This window comes from Hydra viridissima, unplaced genomic scaffold, assembly GCF_058129835.1.
Source record: "Hydra viridissima isolate aposymbiotic clone 2 unplaced genomic scaffold, HvirCarnegie_v1 scaffold_13, whole genome shotgun sequence".
NCBI lineage: Eukaryota > Metazoa > Cnidaria > Hydrozoa > Anthoathecata > Hydridae > Hydra > Hydra viridissima.
This window is the reverse complement of record NW_028324312.1, coordinates 10,316,776-10,338,917: the sequence shown is the minus strand read 5'-3', so window position 1 is coordinate 10,338,917 and position 22,142 is coordinate 10,316,776. Positions and strand designations below refer to the sequence as shown.

Below are 22,142 nucleotides of genomic sequence, written 5' to 3'. Positions count from 1 at the left end.
AAAGTATTTTCTTTGAAAATTATTCTCTTTTCTACTTCTTTAGTGTTTTGACTTTTTTGAAGAAAAATCAATTTTTTGTGCTTGGCTAGCAATTCACTCATTTTCTTCTGTACTTTGCCCACTCTGGATGTTGGAATTCCAGCTTTATCATAAATAGCAGTGACCTTTTTAACCAAACACTGACAATTTTCCTCACAAATGAGCTTGAAATCATGAGAGAATCCACAGCAGAGAAGGGTGTTTTCTTAGATCTTAGGATTTTCAGACTTTAAATAATAATAATGCTCCAAATTGCCTTTGTTAGAAGGGAGTTGATTGTCATTCAACTTGTCACTTATACTCTTAAGAAGAAATATTTCTTTCCTTTTTCTGGTTTTAGCCATTCTGTTCAATTAAGTTTACTCTCTGCACTGGAGTCAAATAACAACTAAAAAAGACAAGTTTATAAAAGTTTCCACTTTCAGAATCACTTACTTTCAGAATCACTTACAGAATTACACTTTCAGAAGCACTTACTTTCAGAATCACTTACAGAATTATAAAGTGTTACTTCACTTAAAAAGATAAAGTTTCTCAAAGTTCTAATAAAAATGTTCTATCACTACTTTGTTGCAACTAACCCCTAGGTCTCACCCCTTGCCGTGGAAATGAATTGTTCCAAATAATCCCTCCTCTCCAAACCCCCAGGTCAGAATTTGCTCACCATATTTAGATTGTAGTTTTCCCCCACCCCCTCCCTAATTTATATAACACGCAATATTATAGGCTTTTTTACATGTTTCAAATCTTGTCACTTCAGGAATGAATATTACTGCTCTGGAAAAATATACATAACTTTAACATTTTTCAACCGATTTTGGATTTTCGTTGATCTAATTAGGTGTAAAAAAGGTTCGGAAATCGATTTAGACCCATTTCATAATGATTAGATCAGCATTTTGTTTGATTTTTTCAACCGCGTCAAACCGCATAAAAATGGGTAAATTGTGTCAACTGCGTATCTTTGAACTTACTTCAAACCTAATTAACAATTTTATTCAAACTGCTCTCAATTTTTTCTAACTAATGAGGGTTAATTGTACATGGTTCAACATAAGATTAGCCTGTATCTTTCAAACTGTGACTACACAAGCACTGTAAAAATAGGCTTTTTTCACCCAAAAATCATGATTTTTGAAACTTAAGGTGGCTTGTGTAGTAACAAAAATAAAGTTAGAGCTCTAAAACTTTACAGATCTCATTTTCTCACATATACGCAGCAGAAAAATGCTAGAAGCAGTCAAAATAAAATGTGACCCTGAAAACGGGACACCCTAATATATATATATATATATATAAATATATATATATATATATATATATATATATATATATATATATATATATATATATATATATATATATATATATATATATATATATATATATATATATATATATATATATATATATATATATATATTATATCATATCATATCATAAAATAAAAATATTTTTCATCAGTTTTTGAATAGGGTCAGTTTGTTCTTTACCCAGGTAATAAAGACCTATTTTTGCTTAGTTTTCTGAAATATGTTTAGTCAGTGAAAATAAATGGTTGTTAGTAATCAGCTGAGTGAAACATATCAGAAGTATGTTTATTAAATATTTCTATATTCAAAAATTTATTAATAGGTTATAAATTTTTTAAGGTCTTTTTAGATGCATTTGTATCTTAGACTTGGACTGATTATCCCTTAACTTTAAGTAATACTTAACATTTAAAGATAAATTTATATGTATCATTTTTTGATAACATTTATATGTATCATTTTTTATATGTATAAATTTTTATATGCATCATTTTTTAATAACATACGTGTTGATGATGTTTGATAACATACATGTGTATTCTAAAAATTCGCTTTATAATTTTTAAAGTTGTTTTGAATAACAAGTGAAAAATAATTGACTCACTTATTGAGTCAATTATTTTTCACTTGTTACTCAAAGCGAAATATGAAAAAGAATATGACAAAGAATAATGCAAAAGTAATATATATTTAAAAAAATTATATTTTTTAATTAATATTCTTATGAAATATTATATCCATTAATTAGATTCATGTATTAAATAATCCTACAAGGAACCCCTGAGTTGTGTGTGCTCACAGCTCTTAGCTAATAGTTCATGCAGCATGTACATATGTGGTATCTTGATACAAAAATTGAAAATGTAAAATTTCTCAAAATTGTATTTAGACTCAACTGCCGCTCACCATGCAGTTATGTTATCAACCTTCTAGCACACTGCATCGGGTAACTAAGAACTAAAAGGTGCATAAGTTATGCATAAATATTAATTTAATCGTAAATTGCACTTAAAAATTATATAGAATGCTTTGAACTTTAACATTTAAATTGATAATTTCTTTGATTGTTTAGTTATTTTACAGATAATTTCATTTCTTTAAACTTTTAAAAAAATTTTTTTATAGTCTAATTTTTCTTTCAAAGCTCTGTTTAATTATTTTCTTTCGTATTTCTGTATTTCTGTATATCGGTCACCGCTCATAGCTCTGATTGCCTCCATCTTGGACGCCAATTTTGGCTTCAAATTTAAAAAAAAAAAACAATAGAATACGCTATCCAGTTATATATTGAGATCAGTGCATTTTTGTATGCAATTAAAGTCATATTTTCAATTTAAATGAAATAATTTTCATTTTAGACTTTCTTTTTTAAGTGAAGCTTTTTTCAGACTGCCGTTTTTTCCCCGGTATAACATCTTTTTTAGTTTTAAATCAAGTAAAAAGTTAAATTATTAATTGTTTTATATTAGCTTATAAATAAAATCAAGCAGGAGCTTTTTTATCAACCAACTTTGTCACTGGAATCTAGTATCGACCTTAAAACAATCCTTGGGGCAGTATAAATCAAAAGTGCTTTTTTGTTGTTGATGACAAAATGCAATTTTTCTTTTTAATTCTAAGGTTTAAAGCTTTGCCCATACACATGCCACAAAACTGTATTTACAAACAGGTATTTATTGCAGGGAGTCTTTCCTGATAATAAATGAGCTTTAAATTTTTATGGGTATATACAATCTAACCGAAATATTAATATATATGTGTATTCTAAATTTTTATATTAATACCAATATTTTAATATCTTGTGATTGTTAATTATATAAATTGTTTTAGTTTGAATGCAAAGAAAGAAAAAACATTAACCAAACAAAAATAAAAAAAAAAAGTAAAGTCAAACTACAAATGAAAAAAGGTGTCTATTTATTCATCATCTTCAGAGTCAATATTTTCATGAAAAGTCTCGACAAGCTCCTAATTGTAAGGCAGAGAATCATGAAACTTTGTATTGGATGTGAACCTTTTTAATACTTGTAGGTCTCTGTACTTTGCCTCGGAGAGACTAAGTTTTGCATTATACAGAATCGGGATCTCACCTTTTATAGCATTCTTCCTATTATTTCTTAAATTTGTTTTTAGCAATAATCCATTCCACGAATCATGATGAAATGTTAATGCCAGTTGAGTCACCTCTTAAACAAATTTCACGAAGGGAACGCGTTGAAATCGGACATTTGTTCTTATAAAATGGTCTTAAAAAATCAGTTATATTTTTTATTAAATTTTGCATCAGTTCTACAACTTGAGTAGGAGTGGGTCTTTAACGAGCATTTCTGAATGTGTTAATCTGATGGAATACATGTGGGTGATTTGCAATTAATTAACCCCATATCTTTATCACATTCATTATTAGAATGTCCGCGTTCTGGATACATAACTTTAATGAAGTCAAACCTTTTTTTCTTATGAATAAGGAAATCCATAAAACGAATTAATGTATGGTTTTTGTTTTGGCCGGCACATGAATCACAAAATAGCTCTACAGATCGAATTTCTTTTGCCTAAATAATTCATAAAAAAAATCATATAACATTGAAGTTACCTCGTCAGCCCTCTTCTAGCAATAGTTTCATCATAACAATACAAAAAAACTTCATTACTTGAAAGCACATGAATATTAAATGAATAAAATGCCAATTTTCTTCTGTAGTAAAAGTCATTGGTTACTAGATTTTGTAAATTGGGATTTTTTTTGGTCAAAAGCAATTGACTCAAATCTTTGTTCCCTTTGTGCTTTAAACCGTGCATTTCGTTTTCTAACATAAAATGTTTCTGCATCTTTGTGGTGTGGTTCTTTCTGTAATTCTATCTCATCAAACTGTTGTTTAAGCTTTTTGCATTCTGAATTAAAAGATAGTTTAAACATACAAAAAAAAAACACTATTTGTGATTCGTGCGACATAGTCTATGATAGCACAATTGTAGCCAAGCAATATTTCGAAATTGTTTTAACTGTTTATACAAGTAAAGGAGCTTTTGAAGCCACTGCTGATATTTTACCTGGTAGTTCAATTGTTGTTGTTCGAAGTATTAGCAGAATAAATCTTTATGGCAACCAGCCTAGTTGTAAATTGGACGAGTTTCCTGATTTACGTCCGTATTGGTTTTGTCTGTGATTTTTGCACCTTTTCTTATTGCTTGTAATTAGATTTTAGAAATAGAAACTTGTATTTGGCATCATTTTTATCATATTAAAACAACATTTATGACAAAATTTCATGTCGATTAAGTAGCTTAATTATTGCATAACTTCGTTTAATGGAGTTAAAGTTTCCTAATACTCTTTCTAAACTTTTGAGTCTAAACTAAGTTCACTAAACATATGACGTTCAGAAGCTGAAAAATAACTATGGATAATTCTTTTCAGTTCTAAAAGTTATCATACATGCGCATTAGCAGTACTAGCTCTGATTATCGCAATAATATTTTACAATGCTTTATATGCTATCTGTGTAAAGCGTAATAGATTGTATAAGTAAATGAACAAATTGCTTAAATTTAGCCTTAAATATTAGGCCGCTATTGACCAAAACTTGTTAGGCTAATCAAATTAAATAGTCGTTTTAATTGGTTAATATTGTATAAACAATTTGTGTTCACCTTGGGAATATGTATAAATGTCTTTGTTATGGTAGCATTGCTCTCTTAAAGTCAACTTTAAAAACAACAACAACAAAACTATTTCATTAAATTTAGAGTTACACTATGTCATTTTAAGAGACAATGTCCTAAAATATTTTTTTACTTCTAAGTGGTATATAAATTAGCCATATCTGTAATCTGTGAAGTAAATCCCAATGAAGAGCTTATCCAATACAAAGCGCATTCATTTACCTTAGTTGCTTGGAAGCTTACATACTTTTTGCTCGTTAAAATAATTATCAAATGCACAAAGTTTTGAAAAGAAACAAAGGGGCTTAAACAAGAGCTTCAAAAGTTGGTTACATTTGTCTGAGTTGTGATTCTTAAAAGACTATATTCTAAGTGGCTCATAAAGTAATAAAAATTGTCAAAATTTTAACAGCTTAACAGTCTTCGTAACCCTAATAAACTTCTGAAATATGCCAGAAACGTAATCAAATATCAGTACGAACAAAAATCCATTTTTGTTTCCTAATTCATGCAATACTGAAAAAAAATTAAAAGTAGAATATCATTGAAAAATCGGCAACCTATTTTCCTAAAGTATGTATTCTTAAACGAAAGATTTACCTTTGACTCATGACCAGGCCAAAGACTTTAATAAGTTGAAATTTAATTTTCAATCCAATATAACAAGCCAATTCCTATTTGGAGTTCGTTTACCATTAATCTAAATTGAAGCTACCCTCAAGAGCTAAAAGCTTCTAGAGGGTATTTGTATTTTTTTTAAAAATAGTTTGAAATAATTTTGAAGAATTAAACATTTTACAATATGGTTAGAACTTGGCTCAGCTTGAAATTATTTTCTGTCCGTAAAGACTTTAGCTAAGAGAAATCTAAAATTTCAAGTCTCTAGCATGAATAGTTTCTGAGATATTAGAAAAAGTTAAAAATGAATAGAAAAAGTGTTTTTTTTTACCTCAAAATACGCTTTACTTCACAGCTATTTTTGACTAATCTTATCAAAATAACCCGTAGGTTATGATGCACTTTTAAAATAGGTAACGCTATAAGCGTTCTGAAGAAAATGTACTAAGGGTTTGCTGGCAAAAAAGGGTTTGCTGGCAAAAAAAAAAAGATCAAAAAAAAGTGAGACAAAAAAAAGATAAAAACAAAAAACAAACATTATAGAGCACTCTTTTTGGATCAGTAACTTCTTTTCTCCTCTAATTTCCCCAAGTTAAATATTCGCTCTGGTTTAGGGTGCATGCTAACAAGAAAGAAAGGGATATCCTGCGCCAGTTTGCCCAGCATTTCATCGTGCTGTTTAACAAACGATACCAAAAATGAAATTGCTGTAGAGTATCTTGAGAAAGTTTGTAATAATATTTGTTTATAATAATATTGCAGCAGAATAACACATGGTAACATTACTCAGAAAGTTGCACAATCAAAAAGAATATATATGCTGATTTAATGCAATAATGTCAAAATGATGACGAGATTTTAAATATCGTTGCATCATGTATCATGGCAGTGTAACAGATTATCCTTATTGAATGGTATCTTTGCAAAAACTTCCCAATCTAATATATAAAGAACCGTGATTCACAAATCGTACAATAGAAGTATATACTACTTTATACTTATATGAGATTATAATTAAAGGATTGCGCTTCTACGTTTATACTTAATTATAATTTTTTTATATTTAACTTTAAATGGCACAAAATCTTATGTTTGAATTGTCTGTTTTTTTCTTCTTTTTTTTTCCTTAGTGCTCTTAACAGTATTTTTTTTTTTTTCGTTTATGTGTTCGTTCATTTCGTTCAATTTATTTGTTTTTGTAGCTTTTTTATCGCATTTCTTTACAGGTTGCCAATGTTCATCAACATTCTACCTCCATGAAAAAGAATTCTAGTATTTACAATTTCCACTAATATAAGAGGTATTTTTACAAAACGATTTGGGAAGAATTAGTAAAGCAAAGACCAACAGCACACAAATACACATGGTTGTATTTACTGTAGATATCGTTTCCGTGATATTTTATAGAAATAGAGAGTGATTTTAAATAGTTATAGAAATTCCATGTTTATTTTAAATCTATTTTTATGACTAGACACTTATGAATTGAGTTACTATACACAAGTTGTTCTCAAGCTTTTCTATTATTTTGATAATAAAACTCAGGTTTATTTTTACAAAACACGCTTTGTTGTTTTGAAACTTATCATCTGCTGAATATTATCCCGCTTTCGCAAAGAGAGTTAAGGAACAGTTTTTTGACGAATTGGGCAACACTAGTTGTATGCAGTTTTTCACCAAAGTAGTTCGTATACACATCTCTATACCGTTTTGCGTATTCGGCAAACATATTTGGCCCGTTTTAATAATTCGGTTCATAATAGCGAAAATTTATCTGATATATTGTTTGAAAATTGTCAGCATGGAAGCTATTTCTATTTTAAACGTAAGATACGGAAATCCTCAACTAAAGGTTATGCGCACATGTTATTCACTTTTCAAAAAAAGCAAAGATTAAAAAAATAATAAAGTTGAAGAGCCAAGAGAATTTCCTATAAAAATACGAAGCTAAATTTTGGACTGCTTAAAATTCACTGTCTTTTGAGCTTCCCTCAGATATAATTCTGAGTTATTTGTTCTTATGGACCCTAATCGTTGATTTATCTTAGCTAGTATTTCGTGAAAGGGCTTTGAATTTACAAGATTGTAAATCTTGGCTGTATAATTTCGCTATTTTCAAGAGCATTTTCTAAATCTAAAATAATTTTTTCTTAAAACATTATGCCTCATAATTCTTCTTAATGCAGGTGCCAACATGTCCCTTTTTTATGGCTATGAGTAATAAAATATAAAATGATAAAATGAAATAGTTACCAACTTAATAACCAAATTTTCAAGTCAAATTAACAAATCTGTCTCAATAAACTGTTTTCCTTGCAAAATCATGGGCCATGGACGTATAATTATACGTAGTAGTAGTAGTAGTAGTAGTAGTAGTAGTAGTAGTAGTAGTAGTAGTAGTAGTAGTAGTAGTAGTAGTAGTAGTAGTAGTAGTAGTAGTAGTAGTAGTAGTAGTAGTAGTAGTAGTAGTAGTAGTAGTAGTAGTAGTAGTAGTAGTAGTAGTAGTAGTAGTAGTAGTAGTAGTAGTAGTAGTAGTAGTAGTAGTAGTAGTAGTAGTAGTAGTAGTAGTAGTAGTAGTAGTAGTAGTAGTAGTAGTAGTTGTAGTAGTAGTAGCAGTAGTAGTAGTAGTAGTAGTAGTAGTAGTAGTAGTAGTAGTAGTAGTAGTAGTAGCAGCAGCAGCAGCAGCAGTATAGTAGTGGCAGTAGTAGAGACTAGGTGCATCATTTTACTTTCATGCAAGATTTTTTTCAATTATTAGGGCAATATTTAGATTTCTTTTAATCATAATACATTATGAGTTCTATTCCTCAATACTCAACAGAGTTGAAAGTGAACCTCATTCGCTATTTACTTTTCCAAAGAAAAAAAAACCTTCAAGCATTTGTACCTGGACTGCAAATTAGAAAATTTAAATGAAGTGAAATAATATTAGAGCAAAGAAATAAATTAGAGTTTTGATTTTCAAAACAAAACTGAAGGAGGTCAAAAAGACTACTACCAATGTAACTTTGTGAATGTTAAGCGAACTCAATGTGCTGCAAGCATTTATCTTTTGCAAGACAATTTCTCGTCTAATATATTGTTAAACAGAACAACTTCAAAACACGCGCATGATTCTATTGAGACTGAAGAGGTTAACTTTCTGAAAAAGTTCAGTCAGAAATTGACAGACTTTTTGATTTCCAAATGAAATCCAAACAAATTTGTGACCATTTGGGCAAAATTGACTTGAGTGTACCATGTCAAACACAACTGAATAACATCCGAGCAAATTTGAGAAAGAAACATTTTGGAGTCACTAACATCAGTCTAGGTGAAATGGCTTATTGAATACTCTCCAGTACCAAAAGATGAACGTAAAGCATTTATTAAGTCCTATTCAGTGATATATGATGAAGAATTCCTTTTCAGATTTTTTGCTTCAACCAAACATTTGTTAAGTCATGCCAATGATTCAAAGATCATCCATAAAAAAAAAAAAATTGATAAAAAATAATTATATAAAATAAACAAAATGAAGCTAGATTACTTTTATTGTTAGTTCATTTTAAATTGCATAACCCTCAGGATATCTTTACCCGCTAAATCGCTTTCTTTTAAAAGTCATGTGTGTAAAACGTTTTTTTAAGCCCACATTTTTTGAATAGCAAGGTCCCTTTTATTGCTTAATACTTAATGTTACAGTGTTACATACTTATGTCATTTAATCGTGAAATAAAGAAGCTGTAAAAACATAAATTTTTTATTAGTTGCTGACAATAAACTAAGTGCTTTATCAAATAAAAACACAAACAAATACTTTTTGCAATTTTAACTTTGCTTGGACTCTTTCAAAATGCCCAATAGTGCCAAATCTCATGAAGAGTGTAGAAAAACGGTGTGTGTTGTATGTATGAAAAAGTACAATTCACCAATTTCTGGTGTAGCCTTTGAGAGATTCAAAAACATTTTTGCAACAGACATTGACTTTTTGGACTCTAGAGCTTCAACTGGAATGTGTGGAAAGTGTAGAAATCTACTTAGAAGGGTTGAAAGAGTGCGTGGGTGGTTGGAAAGGGTTGAAAGAGAACGTATAGAAATCAACTGAGAGAGGTTGAAAATCTGCCAAGCTGCCTCCCAGATAACACATGAACGTCGTCCCAATTTCTTGCCGACATGTTTTATATCAGCTTTAGATCGGCATTGTTTTACTTCATCGGCCCGACGTCGGTCCGACAAATAAAATAAATTAACTTATGTTCCATCCGAAAACATCATTAACTCGATGTCTGCGAACGTACCATAAAATGACTTATTCTGTGAGTGTTTACTAAGCGTGCGCAAATTAACGCATTACTTAAATAAGGCGTCAACATGCGAAAATTGTCTTACAGTTTTCATTACCAATATTTTGAAACTTTCAGCTGAAGTAAACTTTAGACTTTAGTAAACTTAGTATTTGAGACTTGAGTTCTCTATCAAAGTTTATCTTTATAATAAATTGAAAGGCAAGTTTTTTTATATCTTTAAATTTATTTTTAGACTTACTTTTTAATACCAAAAATGAAATAAAATTTAGGCACAACTCGACTTTCTCCACCCCCTCCCCCTCCCCTAATTTTATGATTGATTCTGATTGAGAACTTTATGCTGATTAAGAATCGTATAAAAACATGGGTTTCAAAATAATGGAAAGTGCTCTAAAAAGAAGTTGAAAATACAAAATTATACGACAAATCACTAATATTCACCCGCCATCATGGATAATGAATTTTTTTTTTGTCTAATAGTTACCTTTTCAAAAGTATTTACAATCTGGTTTTTATTTTATCATAATGAAGACTTCGAATAATAGAACAGGAGAATTCATTCACGTTTAAATTACCACGCCAATATCTAGAATATCTTTTAAAGTTTTTATGGAATAAGTTAAAAAATTATTATATTGATTATATATTAAAATAAATTTTAAAACAATTAAAATTGTTTATTAAAATTGTTTAAAACTATAGACTTTTTTTAAAAACTTCAAGTCAAACCCCCCCCCCTCCCCCGTAATGTCTGTCATACAAAAAAGAATGTATCAAAATAATTTTTCTGTTCCTTTATTTATCAACATGTCATAGCTCTTCAAAAACCAACAAACAAACGCAATAGTCCCATCGCTTAGGATCTTACTAATTAAAAACGGCCTTACAATTGAAGACATAAGCGGATGAAGGTGTTATGTTACACCAATATGGAACTGTCCCTTAACACTTACATCCGCGTTAAATCGTGTTACGGGTGAATTAATAAGTAACATAACTCCTTCATCCACTGTGAAAATCGTATTTTAGCACATTTTTTGTGCGGCGTCATTATGTTCATGTGAAAGAGCGTTACTTAACACCTTTTATTTGTGTAAAAAAGTGGAATTTTGAATTTTTGCGACATAACGCCTTCAACCACTTATGTCTTCAGTTTCATTAAGAAAATTTTTTGCAAAAAAGATTAAAGAATTCCATCTTTATTATTCAATAAAAGTTCATCTTTTCTATTAATATTTTTTTAAATAAAAATGCAAATTTTTATTAAAAAAAAAAGTCTTAAATTCTTTTGTAAAAATAAAATTTTTAGTTGTTTTATATTGTTTTATACTCGTACGTATTCAAGACGGCGAATATTCGTGATTTGTCGTATAATTTTGTATTTTCAACTTCAGTTTAGAGCACTTTAAATTGATTTTGAAACCCATGTTTTTATACGATTCTCAACCAGCATAAAATTCTATCAGAATCAATCATAAAAACAGGGGGGGGGGGAGAAAGTTGAGTAGCGCCAGAGGTCACTTTGCACAAATCCCATACATATCACAAAGCTATTCTAATTATTTCAATGTTATGTAACATTAACATTTACATAACATTAAAAAAATTAGAATAACTTTGTGACCCCTGGTTTAACTTTGCACATTTTTTAAACAATCTTGAAAAACTACTTCTTAATTTGTAAAAACCAAACTAAACAATTAAAACAGAGTTAAGAATGTTAAATCCTGAATGATTTGCAAGTTTACATCAATATAATAGTTTAAAGCAGATTTTTACAGATGAAAATTACAAATTTGGTCAAAATTTTTGGGCAAAGTAAGGCACTTTTACGATACTTCAGATCTACTTAAGATTTTTCCTATACAAAAAAAATATCTAACCAGGACTTATCTTAATATAAAAAAATAAATTAGTGGGGAAAAGTTGAACCTGGTGGTCTTTAGGGCTCACTGTGGGGAATTGATAAGGGATAGTAAAGTCAATATAAAAGCTTGTGTTGGTAATGACAAGATTTTTGTGTTTTATTTTAGACTTTTTCACTTTATTTACAACCGAAACGTCATAAGAACTCATTACATCCTAATCTTGAGTTGTTTTTGAATGTCCACTTATCATTTTATTAGACAAGTCTACATTAATGAATCCCTCTTTCATATCAACATTTTCTCTTAAATTATAATAAAAAAAAAATCATTGAAGCAATTTAAATGTCTTTCCTTTTAGCATGCAACACCTAAATAATCAATTATTTCTCCAAATAGAGACTGATTGTCAGTGTCGACAACTGTTTTATAGTCCTCAAATATTTCCTCAACTATTAGTACGTTAACTTCACTACCATTAACAGTATAGCTTCTAAACCCTACATCTATAGCGTTAGATATTTCTTCAACTTTTGTTCCGCTCTTAGTATTTAGTAAATAGCTTTCCAATTTAGAAACATAATTACCATCTAGAATAATTTTCCATGTATTTTCATCAATATCTTTATATTTTTTATATCGCGTTTCAATCTCTTCCTTAGTAGGATCTAATATATCGTGATTATGAGCTTTCTCCATTTCTGCTTCATTTACCTTTACTTCTTCGTTTATTTTATCGTCTATTTCTTTAACATCTTCTGAAGTCTTTCTCGGATCCGGATTATTTTCAATACTTTGAAGTTCGGCTTTTTTAGAATCTATCTCTTCCTTTGTATCGGTCATACTTTTGCTAAGCTCTAATATTTTTTTCTGTAGTTCCCCACTATTATTCTGTGTAAAGGATAAAACAGCGCTGTCGACTAGCTTGTTGCAGAGAGATGTTTTGAAATATCTTTTATAATAAAATTGCACTAAAAATGTAAATCCGTTGCGGAAAGTGCTAAAGTGTCTAATGACGTTTTGGAGCTTAGGATTTTAACAGTTTTTACTTGTGAAAACCAAAAAAATAATAAGTATGTGTTGGCGGTTTTTTATGACGATTTTTGAGTGATATTTTCGGAAAAGTATACGCTATAAATGAACGAGAAAATTTCTAAGGTTTAAAGGACAGGTTTTTGTTTGAAGAGATGATTATTATGATTTATCGATGTGTTTGTTGCGAAAAAATTACAAAGATAATAGGCCGGGTGAATAAAAATGAGCAATTGCTTTTACTCAGTTATTGGTCAGCTTTACGTGAATTAAAACTTCAGCAGTTTTCCTCATATTTTTATTCAAGTAAAGGTAAGCAATTTACTCAGTAATTGCTCAATTTTACGTGAATAAAAACTCAAGGAAAGTTGTTGAAGTTTCTATTCACGTAAAGCTGACCAATTACTGAGTAAAAGCAATTGCTCATTTTTATTCACCCGGCCGAATACATCGTAAAAACATCTCATAAAAAGAGAATATTAAATAATCACCGCTTAAAGATTGTGTTATCTTGGAAAGAAAATTAATTACATTTCTAACAATCTTTATTAATAACGCTTTGATTACTTCATTTACTTATCAATTTTTTTAATTAATTTTAATTACATTACTTTGTGCAATAATAATAATGATGATAACAATAACGATGATAAAAATAATGACGATAACTAATAATGGTAATAATTAACAACAATAATAGTAATAATAACAATAATAACAGTAGTATAAATGATAATAATAGTTTAAAAAAATAAAAACTATAATAATAATAATTAATAACAGTAGAAAATAATAATAGTAATAATAGTAATAATAATAATAATAATAATAATAATAATAATAATAATAATAATAATAATAATAATAATAATAATAATAATAACAATTATAAAAACAATAACAATAATAATTATAATAAAAGTAATAATAGTAGTAATAATAATGATAATAATTATAATTATGATGATAATTTTTATCGCGGTTTGGTTGAATTATTCAGCGTTGAATGTAAAATCTTAAGAAACATTTCTAAAATATGAAATGAGTTTTTATTTAATTAATACGAATTTATTATGTCTCTGACAGTTAATATAAAAAAAAATTGGTCAGTTCTCATCTTTAACGCTCCTTTTAGGAGTCATCATCGGAATGATACAATCATTTAAACATGATAATATTTCGAGTTTGAAATACAACCATTTAAACATGACAATATTTCGAGTTTGAAATACAACCATTTAAACATGACAATATTTCGAGTTTGAAATACAACCATTTAAACATGACAATATTTCGAGTTTGAAATACAACCATTTAAACATGACAATATTTTGAGTTTGAACTTTTAGATCAATTAAATAGTATTTTTTACCTTCTCATATTAATCTTTTAATTGACTGAAATTTTTTTGCCTAAAAACCGACGTTAAAATATCAGAAACATCTTTTATTCTGAAAATCTAAGTATGTTTTATACTGTTTTTCTCACGCTTGTTTTAACGGATAATTTAGTAGTAATAATAGTAATAAAATTTAATAACAATGATATAAAAAAGTTCACTCGTATTTCACTTTCAATCAAGTTTTCATAAAAAATCCAGTGAAAATGGGGAGCAAATGGAAGTAAAAATAGGGAGCACGAGTAAATCATCTATCTAGTGAAAAGAATTTAAAATTCAACTTAAAAAACAAGTTTTAATGGGTCATTTGCAGAATAATACAACCCACATATCCGCAATAAGGGTCTGCGTAATTTTTGAGCATAAAAACCCAGCCGCTGAGAATGCTCGTTTGGATTCCAAACCTGTTGGCCGTATAGATAGTATATGATTATATGCTTTTTGAAGGTGAATACCTCTTGTGGCACTACTTTCAAATAAAGGCATTTCTTTTTGAACTTTAGAAGTTATACTTTCTACCCTTATTTGTAGTGTTTGTGTTTCTTCCAATCTTTTTTTTATAACTTCATTTATTTTTCTCTAATAACTTTGATCTTACTACCACCTTGCTTGATGAAGTCTCGCTCAGTTGAACATCGCTATCACTATTCACGTCTGCTGATGTAATTATATCTGCGGAGTTTTGGCGCTTTATCAGGTTTATTACAACTTTTTTTATTTTGGGCACTCGTACTTGGTACAAAAGCATCTGGTGTTTTCAATTAAGTAATCTGGCCATTATGAAGATAAACTGTGCTGCTTAATGGTGTTCTCCTCTCTTTAATTCGATGACTCAAGACGGCATGCAATTCTTTTCCGATTTAGGATTGTTGTTGCTTTATTTTGGTCAATATAAACTCTAATGCAATTTCAGCTGTAATTAAAGTTGCGTCTCGTCAATAAAGTGCTTCTACAGTTGCTTTAACGGGAGTCAGAAGTACTTCTAAATCTGATATGGTTCGATATTCGTTTTCGTTCATCTTAATTGAATCATCAAAGTTGGAAATTATTTCAACTTACGTTACTTTATCAGATCTATATTGCTAACTGAATTTGTTACTGTGAAAACGAATATCACTTTGAATAACTGTAAAAAAGTTTATTAACGAAATAAACCTTCTATATTTTGAAAACTTCATCAATTTAAACTGAAGTTGAAGAATTTTTGAGAATTACGCATACATTTCCTCGCATAAGAATTATAGGGTTCTATCTAACTTTTGTTGTTGTTGTGAGAATTTAATTTGCAATCTTTCTTTGTTAAAATGTCTTCTTCCCGTCATTTTTTATAATTAAAACTAAATCAACATTTAGTCGACTTAGTCGATTTTAAAAATGTCTTAGTCTTTTTTAGTCGACTTTTAAAAGTACATAAATCGATTTAGTCGACAGTCAAATAATTTAAAGTCGTAACAACACTAATTAAAACTATTTGTCTTTTTTTTACTTATGTTTCAAAATTAAACTGATAATTTTCTTTTGATTTTTTTTTATTATTATTAGTTGATAAAACTTTTAGTAATGAATTCTTTTTTTAAAAAAAAAAAAAAGTAATTAGAATCTCTAATTCTCATGCGAAGATTTGGAATTAAAATGAAGTCAAAAATTCGAAATTAAATTAGTTAAAATCTTGCAAAGAGAATAAACAGATAAGAAGCAAATAGTTTACCAAAGACTATATTTACTAGACACTTTATGATGTAAAAATAAGTTAATAGCTTAATCCTTATTTATCTTTACTTTTTTTTCATCGCATTCCCGAAATCCCAGGAAATTTTTAAGAAAAATCCAGGGATAACGGGGATCAACAATTTGTACGGGATCCCGGGATTTCGGGATTTCGGGATTTCGGGGACCCGGGATTGCCATCCCTACATCCAAATCTGGAACAAGTTGCTAATGTGTAATTTATTGATTGATATAAAATGCCATGGTGGTACAACAGCAGATGGCTATGTTGTCTGCACAAATTGCTGTAATATATTGTTTTGGAATATAAACAGTATACACAGAAAAAGTGTATAACACTGTATTCTGTTTTATACGTTATATTTTTTTTTAACCAGTCAATACAGAATCAAGTTCATTGCTTGAGAAAGATATATCTATCATCCATATATATATGTATATATATATATATATATATATATATATATAATATATATATATATATATATATATATATATATATATATATATATATATATATATATATATATATATATATATATATATATATATATGACTTGAATGTTGACATCTTGTATAAGAGTGTATGTTATATTAGTAAGAAGACATCAAATAATACATATTTTCTAAATACAAATATTAATTTATTATGAGAAATTTTCACTGGATTATAGTTACCAGTATCATCAGCTTGTAAAATTATTTTAAGTTGCAAAAAACAGTTTAAAATTAACTTCATTTTAAACTGTTTTTTTGAACTTAAAATATAAATAAATGCTTTTTGTAACTTAAAGTAGTATTATTTGATGTTTTCTTATAAATATATATATATATATATATATATATATATATATATATATATATATATATATATATATATATATATATATATACATATATATATACATACATATATACATGGATACATACATACATACATACATACATACATACATACATACATACATACATACATACATACATACATACATACATACATACATACATACATACATACATACATACATACATACATACATACATACATACATATATACATACATACATACATACATACATACATACATACATACATACATACATACATACATACATACATACATACATACATACATACATACATACATACATACATACATACATACATACATACATACATACATACATACATACATACATACATACATACATACATACATACATACATACATACATACATACATACATACATACATACATACATACATACATACATACATACATACATACATACATACATACATACATACATACATACATACATACATACATACATACATACATACATACATACATACATACATACATACATACATACATACATACATACATACATACATACATACATACATACATACATACATACATACATACATACATACATACATACATACATACATACATACATACATACATACATACATACATACATACATACATACATACATACATACATACATACATACATACATACATACATACATACATACATACATACATACATACATACATACATACATACATACATACATACATACATACATACATACATACATACATACATACATACATACATACATACATACATACATACATACATACATACAGGGCCGCCGAGAGGGGGGGGCCAAAGGGACAGTTTGTCCCGGGCGGCAGATGTCGATGGGGCGCCAGATGCCGAAGTAAAATAAAAATAGTTTTTTTAATCTTAAAATGCCATAATTTAATGTATATATTACTCGCGTTATATCATTATTTTTAATTCCTCGAAAAATTTTTAAAATACGAACTCATCAATGATTTCGTACTCTATACGCTGTTAAATTAAAAATGTCCCTTGAGATTTTTGCATTCATCAGACTAAAGTAAAAAAAACGTAAGCGTTGATAATTAGCAATAACAAACTGTGAATGCAATTTAGAAATAATTCTATTCAGAATTTAGAAAGTAATAGTAAGTATTTTTCAACTCTTTACGATCAACTTATTTATGGTAATTCATGTTTAAATTTTATATTTAACTATTGAAATATTGATTTATGACATTAGCTTTTTGAGATTGAGTTTATAATTTTTTGATGATATTGCGTAGTTGACTATGCTATTATTTTATTGATGCGTACGGTTATTTACAGTAACTGTTAATAATGAATCGTAAAAAACTTTCTGGTGCCCAAAATAGATTGGCTTCCAAAAGGGTAAAAGAATGTGAAAAAAATAAACAAACGCTCCAAGAATTACGTTGGTTTTACAAAGCTACTAATCAAAATACTGATTTGAAGGTGAGTTAGTAGGAATATATAGGTCTCTCTCTCTCTCTCTCTCTCTCTCTCTCTCTCTCTCTATATATATATATATATATATATATATATATATATATATATATATATATATATATATATATATATATATATATTATTTTCGAAGCAATTTACGAATATTTTCGAAATTAATCATTTTTCACACAATGCCAATATCCGTTGCAGAGGGTGAAAGATCTTTTTGTAAACTTAAGATTATAAAAAACCATTTCAGAGCCACCATGGGACAAGAGCGACTTTCAAATCTTATGATGTTGTCTATTGAAAATGATCTCGCGAAATCATTGTCATATGATGAAGTAATTTATAATTTGCTACGAAAAAAGCTCGAACATTTTATTTAAATTAGGAATTGTTTATGCTGTGGTTAGTTAGCAAAAAATGAAATAAAGTTAAAGTAGCTATAAAGGCATAATGTATTTTTTTGCTTCTATGCTAAGTATATATATGAAGCGAAATCTATTAGGGCGCCAAAAAAGGTTTTGTCCCGGGCTTGAAGGCTCTCGGCGGTCCTGCATACATACATATATACATCTGTACATGTATGCATGCATGCATGCACCATGTACAGATGTACGTACATTTATCCATTATTTAACCTCTAGATTCCAGATAAGAAGCATTTAAAAAGATCACTGCATAGACCAAGCACTGGTAATATTTTAAAAATTTATTTGCTAAAAAAATATTGTTTCAGTTAAAATGTCATAGTATCTCCAAAAAGATAAAAAAAAGGGTCTGTGTTTTAATGAACAGATTAATAAGCTTTAATACGTAGTTTAAATGTTACCCACTATTTTTTTTTTGTAATTTAATACATATTTTAGTTATATAATTTTATTATAAAATTTAGAACTTTACCAGAAAATATCAAAAGAAAATGGTATTGATTATTAATTTTTTTTTTTTGTGCCATCTAGTCTAAGAACACATACAAAAACTTTCATTAACTAATAATGTAAAAATTTAAATAGTTTTAACAAAGTTACATGTTTATGTAATATATTATTACATTTAACATTTGTTACAGGTTCCCAAAATGATAACATAAAAGGTCTTCATGATGACACAGAATTATTACAAAGCAGGTTAAAAACAACAGAAAAGGCTGCAGAGAGCGAGTATATGCCTAACAGTCATGATCAATCACAAACAAATAAAAGTCAATTTGTAAAAAGCATCCAAAAACATCAATTACAAAAACTTGCTTTTTTTAAAAAAAAAACAAAAAAAAAAAAACAAAACACATAGCAAAAGAAAAACTTGTGGAGCATAGTTTTCTAAAGGAAGATGCATCATTAAAAGAAAGTGAGTTAAGGGTGTTATATTTGTGGTCTCAGAAAAATAAGCATGGTATTGCAAAGCTGTTCCCATGCCTTTCATGTTCTAAATGGCACTTGCATTTGGATAACCATCTCAAAAATAAACATCTAACGAACAAAGATCAAATTAAAGATGTTATTTCACAAGCAAGAACAAAGTATTGGTTTTTAGTGAGTGTAGTATAAAAGAGCAATCATGCTCTTTTTAGCAGAGCAATAGCTTATTGTAATCATGTAGAATCCATTTGGTTAGTTATTGATGAGAAAATGAGTATCTATCCAAAGTCTGCTTTTAGTAATGTGTTGCTTGTTGAAAATGTATACCACAATCCTAGTGTTGCTCAGATTGGTAATGGTGGGAATGAAGCATCCAGTCTTAGAGAGAAGTGTGTACCTCTCAGACTTTTCTTGAGGTTTTTTTGAAGAAGACATGTGTATATTGGCCTAAAAAAGAGATGATTTAAATAACTTAAAAGATTATATGGAAGAGTGGAATTCAGATCTTAGAAAGCCTATACCACAATGGAAACAGGTATATGAAAAACAAAGCTTAAAAGACTTATGACCCCTTCACATATGATAAGGTATGGACGTTTACTTCATGTTCAAGAAATAATGAAATGTTTAAATAATGAAATAAATAATCAGGAAAATAAACTTAAACCAACAAAAAAATTTTCACAACAAGTTTATGATTATCTGATTGCAAAAATTTGCATAATGAATGGGTTTCAAGCATCTAACATAAGAGAGCTGCCTATAAAAGAGGTTTTTGATATCTCAACAAACTTTTAGTATCCAGGGTATAAATTCTACATACAAAGCGTCAACTATATATGGGGGAAAATGTTATTGCCTTGCCTGTAAATATATTTAAGCATTTCAAGTTTTACATACAACAACTTTTGCCAATATTAGACCCATCAAATCCATTCTTTTTGTTTGTTTCATCTGATGCAGAGAAAATGTCACATGGTGTAATAGGAAGTGCTTTAACATTGACTTTTAAATAAGCTAAGGTGTTTGGACAAACAGAGAACAAAAGAGTTTGTCTAACAAGAATACAATGCTCATGTGCAACATTTAAGTGCAAGAGTGAAGGAATTGATAGTGGGTATTTTGCCAAACACTTCATGAAAAGCAAGGAGGACACTACGTAGATTTACTATAATCTTTTTTCAAACCATAGAGAAGTTTTGAAGCTTGCTATGCTAGTTGGAAATACTTTTGAGGTTGGAAATTTCAAGAAAGTTCTACAGAAGCCAGAAATAGAAGATCTCACTGACTCTATATACAAATGAGAAAAGACAATCCCTTCAAAAGAACATATATTTGAGTGGTTAAATTCAAAAAACATTGTTGACCCAAAAGAAACGTCAGAAATAATATTTTTGAAGAACCAGAAAATAATGCTGTGTCATTTTACACTGACAATCATCAATGTGAAAGTTCAAATAATCTGGTATTACTCATTTTTACAAGTTTTTTATTGCTATCCAGTTATAAAAAATTGTAAAAATATTTTAAAATTACTTTTCTTTAAATTTTTTTAGAGTTTTGATTGAGAATCTAACTCAATTGCAGATGTGTCAACAGGTCACTGCAAACCAAGTGTCAGTACTGGAATGTTGGAAACAGTTAATATTATTTATTTGAAACAATAACATTTAAACTTTTATTAAAATAAATTGAGTTTTTGAAATTAATTCATTGCTTTTTTGTTTAGTTTGTTTCTCTATTTTTCCTTTATATTTTAGAATGCTTATGCTAACAAAACCCTCATACTTTTATCTGATTCAGAATCTAATCCTCAAGTTAGTAATGTTTATATTTTTGTTTGCAATTTTTAATATTATAAAATTTAGTAATTATCTTGTAAATATCAATAAATGCGTATGAATAGCTTATTATAACATTTAGAAGAAGAAATAGTCACTTCTTTTAAAGATAAAAAATCTTATTAACAGAGAAAAAGAACTCAAAAATTTGAAAAGAAAGCCTTGCTAGGCAATGAAGTCTATTATCATTATTATCATTAATATTACAATTATTATTTTAATTATTCTTATGATCATTATTATTGTTATTTTTTAATACCATTTTAATTATTATTAAAATAGTTAGCATTAATTATTATTATAATTTATTATATTATTATTATTATTATTATTATTATTATTATTATTATTATTATTATTATTATTATTATTATTATTATTATTATTATTATTATTGTTATTATTATTATTATTATTATTATTATTTTTATTATTATTATTTTTATTATTATTATTATTATTATTATTATTATTATTATTATTATTTTTATTATTATTATTATTTTTATTATTATTATTATTATTTTTATTATTATTATTATTATTATTGTTATTATTATTATTATTGTTATTATTATTATTATTATTATTATTATTATCATTATTATAGTTGTAGTAATAATAGTAACTAATAATATTTAATTATAACAGTA

At 27.9% G+C, this 22,142-nt stretch overlaps 2 pseudogenes across 1 annotated transcript; one reads left to right on the top strand and one right to left on the bottom strand.

The window, feature by feature from the left end:
- Window positions 1-3,269: 3,269 nt before the first annotated feature.
- On the bottom strand, window positions 3,270-4,308 carry LOC149880434 (uncharacterized; annotated as a pseudogene).
- Window positions 4,309-19,849: 15,541 nt separating this feature from the next.
- Window positions 19,850-21,465, top strand: LOC149880433 (uncharacterized; annotated as a pseudogene). Its single transcript, XR_016446487.1, has 3 exons — window positions 19,850-21,113; window positions 21,205-21,288; window positions 21,409-21,465. The product of XR_016446487.1 is annotated as an uncharacterized LOC149880433 (transcript).
- Window positions 21,466-22,142: the final 677 nt, after the last annotated feature.